The 8,130-nt window shown below is 34.7% G+C and overlaps 1 protein-coding gene and 1 pseudogene across 1 annotated transcript in view; one reads left to right on the top strand and one right to left on the bottom strand.

Moving 5' to 3' along the window:
* The window catches only part of LOC142619480 (uncharacterized), a 68,138-nt gene that overhangs the window by 40,879 nt on the left and 19,129 nt on the right, over positions 1-8,130 (top strand). The gene's annotated exons all lie outside the window — the stretch shown is intronic.
* On the bottom strand, positions 3,615-7,292 carry LOC142619476 (receptor-like protein EIX2; annotated as a pseudogene).

Here is an 8,130-nt window from a genome sequence, read left to right as displayed (position 1 = left end):
AAAATTTTATTTTATGCTATTGATCTACAGGGATTAAATGAAACTATGAAGTAATTGCCTTTGATGTTTATATTCATATATTCCAATGGAGTGAATATAAATAATAATGTAAGTTACCCAGCACAAAGATTGTATAGAAATTTTGGAACTATTAATAAACATTTTTTATGTCCCTTGTACTGCTTATTCTTCAGTCTTGTCCAGGCTTATACTAAACTGTAGTATAATTTACCATATTATAAATTCATCTGTCCAAGAAAAGTAGCTCATTTTAAGGAATACGTAAGCATATCTACTTGTTTCCAGACATGCTTACCAGTTACCACTATATGTGAATCTAGTAAATCTAGTTGCTTGTATCATAGGCAGACATCATAATCCGTAGCAATGTAGTCATGTACAGTTTAAAACAAATTCAGGAGGTAATGAGACCAATTAAAATTCCAAACTAATTTTTGGGGCCTTTTGAAGAGCATGAACCAGAGCTACTTTCTGAAGCATGCATGAGGAGGACCTGCACCAATCATCAATACTATTGCCATAGAGTAAGCTTTTAGAGAGCTACATGTGCATCATAATACAAAACTGTACGATACTAATGAGTGAAAATTAATTCGTTATAGTGCTTACTCTGTTTCCTTCTAGAGCATTGTCCTATCAAATCATTTTAAAATTAAGTCTGCATTTCAAAAAGAAAAATATTTTATATGGAAATAGTCAACAAAACTAGAATATAATTGAAAATGTTGGCTCCATTTTAGTATCAGCATATTTCTGAAATAAAATCCCACTGGGTAGAAGGTTAGATATGAGTTAAATCACATTTGCAGTGCAGTGCCTACAACATCAACAAGACCAACAAATGTTAAGGACATAATATTTGAAGTATATCTCATAGAAGATGATGCCTTTGACTTAAATACCACTGTCAAAAAGAGCAAAGATGATGCTTCTCACTTAAATACAAACTCACTTAAAATTTCAAGGAACCGGTTCACTTTTAACATTGTAGTCACATTGATCATGTCATCGATAAACCTGAAATCATGATGCCTTGAAGTCCTTTTGAAGAAGAGAACTCCACAGATTCCCCAAGAACCAAAAGAACATCCAACTCTCATATCTATACATAACCAGGAATTTTCAGAGTCATCATCATTTTTGTCAATTGCTTTTGAGCACTTTTGGAAAACAGGAGGTTCATCAAGTTCAAGATTGGCAATGTAACTAAATGCATCAAAAATCTTAGGCTGGGTGTGTGAAGGAATTGTTCTAAAAAAATTGTTGTATGAAAGTTTAACCAAGAAAAGACAAATTAAATATGCTCTAGACAATTGTGCCAAAAATACTTTTTATTTAGAAATCAGGGATTTCCAACAATATCATATGACTTTGAGACAAGTTCAAGAAACGAAATCCTGTAAGACCTCGGCAGAAACTGATACAGACAAGTTACTTGAAAGGTCTATGCTCCTTTCAAATATGGAATAATAAAAGACTCTTAAAAAGTGGCTGAGAAAGGAAGAAACCGTTAAGATCAGGTTCATTTGAGCACCTTCATACATGTCTTGAGGCTATTATTGGCAAAATTCCAATACCAAAAGAAAAGCAAATTGCCATATTTTTGGATGAGCATCATTTCTCCTATCCAGCCTAGATCAAGGAGCCTACAATGTGTGTAGCTAATGAAAAAGGTACGGTTATGAACAAGCTATTGTTGTTCAAGCACAAGGGCTCAAGCTTATATGAGGGAGCCAGTGAGTTGTGAATTACATATGAAGGTTTATTTTTTGACTTTAAAATGGGTCAAAGATAGTCAGTGCAGTTGGCAATGATGCGGTTATCCTCATAGACATTTATCCAATACATCTAAAATTATCAGGCCAATCTCTTTTCATGTTTTGGCAAAAATATGAGGATGTTGGTCTAGAAAAATAATCAAGTGTAATATTCAAAATTGTAATATTTGAAGATAATTGTGGTACCTTTGAAACAATTAGAGCTTAATCAATGAGTTCAAAATTTAGCAATACCTTGGATACATTGCAATCAGATATGTTCTCAGGGAGATTGAACAATTTAAGCCAAGGTAAATATCCAAATTCCAGTACCAGTTTGGCAGCGTCTACAATTCTAACCGCAAGATGTCAAAATGCTTAAGATTTTTGTGTTGGTAACCAGGCAGGAAATGTCGGATCAATCTGACAAGAACTCACAGTGATGGCATTGAGTTTAAAAGTAGGAACCCCATTGGAGCTTACATTCATGACAAAAGAGTGAAGACAATCTAAATTCTTTTAATTTTGACTTCAGCAAAATGCATTTCGAACACATTTCCTACAAGGAATTTTGTCAGATTACGGAGAGAAAATTGACATTTTTGGGAACAATGCATGTCGTGAAGTTGGCATTGAGATGACCATGATGTTGAAAGAGAAGGGAGCTGATTCATTACTCGAAGCTTTTGTCTTTTTCCTTTGAAGGTTGATGCCACTAGCATACAAATATAGCAAGGAAGAAAGATGAGAAACCCACCCTAAACTACTCACATAAAGATCATTTCCACGTAGATTAAGAAAATAAAGTTGTGATAGATTTCTAAGCTGCTAAGAAAGAATACTCCAAATCTTGCAAAGAAGAGGTGATACGGGAGAATAGCCAAAATTATTTTAGAATTTCTTATTTCAAATTTTCTTTACCTCATAGGAGATTGGATTACTGTAGACTTTTGTATTTGAATTTAGATAGGAATTAGATTTAAGTTTTCAGTTTTTAGATAAGATTATCTTTTAGATGAGACCATCTTGAAATTCAAGGAATGCTGAGATACGTTATTTAGGAGAAAGGTATGGTAAATTAACTATCATTTGGTAGACCTGGGTAAATAGAAGCATAGTACTAGACTTACTAGTTACTACTGTATCACAATATTTTGTACATTTAATAAAAATTTATAAAAAAATTAAAATTAAAATTAAAAAAAAAAAACTAAAAATCAGAAAAACCTTAAAAATTTAAAATCAAGATCTATGGTAGTTTTTATTTATTTTTTCAAAACTGTAGGAAAATTTTCTCCTATTTGGCAGGGGAAGAGAAGTAGGCTTTCGACAGCCACAATTTTGTAAACTAGGCTTCCTTCTTAGAAACTAGTTGGGACGTATCCAAATGATAGCCTTAGAATTTGTTATAAACTAAATGTTTAGTTTGTCCAGTTATACACAATCATGTTGAGACTTTAGACATTAGAAAGTGATTGCTAGGAGATTCTAAAGAGATCTACAAGGATAACCAGATGAATATATCAACTTTTCAATTTAAAGTAACAGAAACAGTAATAGGGCATCATTACAAGGTATAGTATACTACATTACTACTTTTAATGAATCAGTTACTTTTATGAACTAAAATTTGATTTTTCACCATTAAACTTCAGGGATTACATGACACTACAAATTGGATTGCCATTGATGTTCATAGGAAGAAACACTATATTCAGATATGCTAATGGAGTGAATTAACTAATAATATAAGTATTAACCAACAAAAAGATTATTTGGAAATCATCAAAATATTAACATGATCAAGACAGCATTTACTTACAATATTTAACATGATCAAAATATTAACATTTGCACAAAGTAGTAAGAATCTTACAACAAGACAACACTCTTAAGCTTGTACCCTATGTGATCTAGGAATTGAAAGTACATCATTCTCCATTGCTTATTATATAGTAAAGGACCACATACACCCCAAAACCCAACCACCAAGCCGAGTGACATGCTCACATAGAACCAATCCACTTCAAGTCCACTAGTATCTTTACTTCTTATGTTGGGTTTTACACCATTTGTAGTACAACTATTAGTAAGTGGTGGTCCACACAGTTTGTTTCCAGTAAAACTGGATGGATCAAGGCTTTGTAGTTGAGTGCTTAAAGGAATTTTCCCAGTCAAATTGTTGTTTGACAAGTTCAAATGATTTAAAAATGTCAAACTTGACATGCTTGAGGGAACTTGACCCGAAAGTTGGTTCAAAGAGAAATCAATACATTCCAATGATCCCATAGCACCTATATTCTCAGGAATACTTCCGATCAAGAGATTATATGACAAATTCAAAGATAGTAATCCTTGGAGACTAGTAACTTCGACGGGGATCTTTCCTGATAAACTATTCTTGGAAAAGTCTATACTTTTTACCAATTGGAGAATGGTGCTATACTCAAAAAGGTTTCCCTTTATCACAAGCAATTCACTTTCAAGTGGGAAAGTTTCACTTTTATTAAAAATATCAGAATTCAAGTGGTCATTTGAAATATTATTTGTGGCCATGGCGCTAAAATTATTAACACATCTAGGTATGCTTCCAGATAGCTTATTATGTGAAAGGTCCAATATTTGGAGTGAAGCTAGAGCACAGAGTTCTTTTGGTATGTGACCATGGAAATAGTTTGAGCGAAGGTTAAGAATCATCAAGCTTGTACATCTATGCCCAATCCAAAAAGGTATGTTTCCAGCAAACCTATTTTCAGCAACATCAATAGCTACCAACTCTTCACAATTTTTCAAAGATGATGGTAACTTTCCAGAAAATTTGTTTTTGTATAGGTGCAAAGATTTAAGATAAGTCAAAGATCCCATGGATGCTGGAATCCTGCCACTGAAATTGTTGTTCCCCAAATTCAAGACCTTCAAGTTGTTCCAATTCATCAAACAATCAGGTATTTTTCCTGATAAAAGATTTTTTCCAAGATTGAGATATCTTATGTTTTTGTGCTCATTCACTTTGAAACAAAAAAAGTGAGAAATAGATTTGGAGAATGAATTGTCAGAAAGATCTAGCACATACACATTAGAGGATATACAAGGTAACGGACCTTTCAAATGGTTCAAACTTAAATCAATCGTTGAAGCAGACAAAATTACGGGAATTTCTCCATGGATTAGATTGTTGGAGAGATTTAAAATTTGGAACTGAGAAGACAAGTTCCAAAATGAAGGAGGAACCACATCTGAAATCCTTGTATCAGAAATGTCTAACAACTGCAAATGCCTTTGTGAACAAAGCCATGGGGGAAATTTTGGCCCCAAATTCCATGATCGCAAGGATAAAGACTCAAGCTGAAAAGGAGGAATCCAATTTTGACTTGCTTTTAAAGTCAGTTGGTTTCCAGATGCATCAAAATTCCTCAAACTGGTTAAATTGGAAAAATGAACTTCAGACACGACACCTTTCAACATATTAGAATCAATATATAAATACTCAAGTTTGGAAAGCTGTCCAAAATTTTGAGGGAGGGTTCCTTCCAATTGATTATTCCCAAGAATCAGGTATGTTAGAGATGAGAGATTTCCAAAAGAATCTGGAAGTGGACCTGAGATTGAATTATTCCAAAGAACCAGTGTGACTAGATTTTTCAATTGTCCAAAATTTTGAGGGAGAGTTCCATTGATAAGATTGTTTGAAAAATCCAGGTATGTCAAAGATGGAAGATTTGCTAAAGACACTGGAATTGGACCCGAAATTGAATTATCTTGAAAAAAAAGTTGGACAAGATTTTTAAATACCCCAAGATCATCCGGCAAATGACCATGAAGTTGAGAATCACTTAAGTCTAAGATCTCTAGTCTATCTGAAAGACACCCTGATAAACTTTCTAAGATTTCAGATATCTCTTGACTCCATTTGTTGTATGACAATTTGATTTTCCTTAAGTTACAGAGATTACCCAACGATCTTGGCAACTTTCCTCCAAGTTCATTGAATGACAAGTCAATACTAATGGCAGAGGTTAGGTTTCCAATGGCACTGGAGATTGTACCCTGCAAATTATTGGAGTGAAGATGGAGAAACTCAAGACGACTAAAACTATACAACCAATTGGGAATTGAAGAGTTGAAATTGTTTTCAGATAGATCGAGGTGCCTAAGAGAAGTCATGTTGTGGAGACCAACAGGGATTGGACCTTGAAAGTAATTGTCAGATAGATGAAGAGAAACAAGATTACGAAGGCCAAAGATCCATGATGGGATCGAAGTGTTTTCAAATTGGTTCCCTGAAAGATCGAGGGTGAGGAGAGATGAAAAGTTAACAATGGGTGTCGGTGGGGAGATTGTACCCTGCAAATTACTGTAGGCAAGGTTGAGAAACTCAAGACGACTAAAACTATACAACCAATTGGGAATTGAAGAGTTGAAATTGTTTTCAGATAGATCGAGGTGCCTAAGAGAAGTCATGTTGTGGAGACCAACAGGGATTGGACCTTGAAAGTAATTTTCAGATAGATGAAGAGAAACAAGATTGCGAAGGCCAAAGATTCATGATGGGATCGAAGTGTTTTCAAATTGGTTCCCTGAAAGATCGAGGGTGAGGAGAGATGAAAAGTTAACAATGGGTGTCGGTGGAATGAAAGGAAGTTGGGAAGATGACAACCGCAACTCAAACAAGGAAGGGAGTGTGTCTGTGACTTGTAGCCAGTCAGAGGCTTTGCTAAGATTAACATAACTCATATCAAGATGTTGTAGCAAAGGAAGACCAGAAAGCCATGGAAGGTTATTCACATACAAACCAGAAAAACTAGAGCTTTCGAGATTGAGATAGAGCAAATTGGAGAGATTTCCAAGTTGATGAGGTATTACTCCCACAAATCCGGCATTAGAGAGATTAAGAGATGTTAAACTCTTCATTGAACCGAGAAATGAGGGAATGGGAGAAGCATAGAAATCATTGAAGCTGAGGTCAAAGTAATTCAAATGCTTCAAATCAAGCAGAGAAGGATTGAGCTTACCACCAAACATTGACCGCAAATAAGCTTCAAATTCAGCATCATATTGTTCCCGACTCATTGAATCATCCCAAACAGGATAAAAGGTTCTGAGATGGAGTTGTTGGACGTGAGCAGTGAGGTTGTGGCAGACAACACCAACCCAGTGACAACAATCCCCATCAACAGTCCAAGAGGAGAGGCGGTTTGAAGGATCAATAAGGTCTTGCTTGAAGGTGAGAAGGGCGCGTCGCTCGGTATCGATGCAACGAACCTGAGAGTGAGTGTGTCCGGTGCAGAAAATGAAGAAATGAGGAAGAGGAATAATTAGAAAAGTGAGGAAAAGGAATCCTAAGGAACCCTCCATTATCAGATTATGAGAAGTAAGGGTTAATTGTGAAAAAGGATTGTAATTGGATGGTAATTTATAGGAGCACTTCTCCGTTTGATTTTGTTTTGTTTTACACTTCAGGCATTGACTGAAGTCTTGCAAGTTGCAAGTAGGACCCTCCAAGTTGCAAGTTGCAAGTTGGAAAATGAAAGAGATTTTAGTGCGAAGAAGGAATTGGAAAAGTGATTACCTGGATGATGAGGATTTTGGTGTGATTGGGAGTGGCGGTGACTCCAGAGCTCTCCAGCCACTGACCTTGAACGAGTTGGGCTTCCAGAATTTTTTTTTTTTTTTTTTTGGTGAAAAGCTTCCAGATTTTGTTTCTATACTATTATTATACTTTATCGTTGTCAATTACTTGGGCCTTTGGGGATTCGGCTTGCTTTGTCAAGGGCCTCAAGGCCCATGGGCTGTGGCCATGGGACCCTTTTCTTTTGGTGTAGTGAGTTTTTTTTTTTTTTTTTTTTTTTTTTAAAATAGTTACAATGTGAAAGGGTAGATTCGAGAAAGTAACATATACATTTTCTCACTACATGATTGACACGTTTGCTCAGTATTCTACTACCAAAAAAAGAAAAAAGAAAAAAAAAAGAAGTCTTTTTAACCATCAAAATTTGATTAGACTCAAAAAACTTAATTGGAGTGCTCCTTTTTGGTTTTGTGGGAAAACAAGTGCTCATTAAATTGACACAACCAGAAAGAGAAAAAAGAAAAAAAAAAAAGTTCAAGCTTACAGTTTTTTTTTTTTTTTTTTTTTTTTAATAATAAGTTCAAGCTTCCAGTTGGTTGATGCATGACTTGTTTTCTATATGTCCATCTCTTCGTTTTTAGGGAAATGTCCTTAAAAAAAAATTAGACAAGGAGTTTGAGGCTTTGAGCATTTCATTAATTGATGGTTTATTTATTTATTTTTTTGAGTGGATTAATTGACAATTTAGGACTAATAAATATTTACAATTATTGTTAAGATTAA

Source organism: Castanea sativa, chromosome 12 (genome assembly GCF_040712315.1).
Source record: "Castanea sativa cultivar Marrone di Chiusa Pesio chromosome 12, ASM4071231v1".
Lineage (NCBI taxonomy): Eukaryota > Viridiplantae > Streptophyta > Magnoliopsida > Fagales > Fagaceae > Castanea > Castanea sativa.
This window is presented reverse-complemented; position numbering and strand designations above follow the sequence as displayed.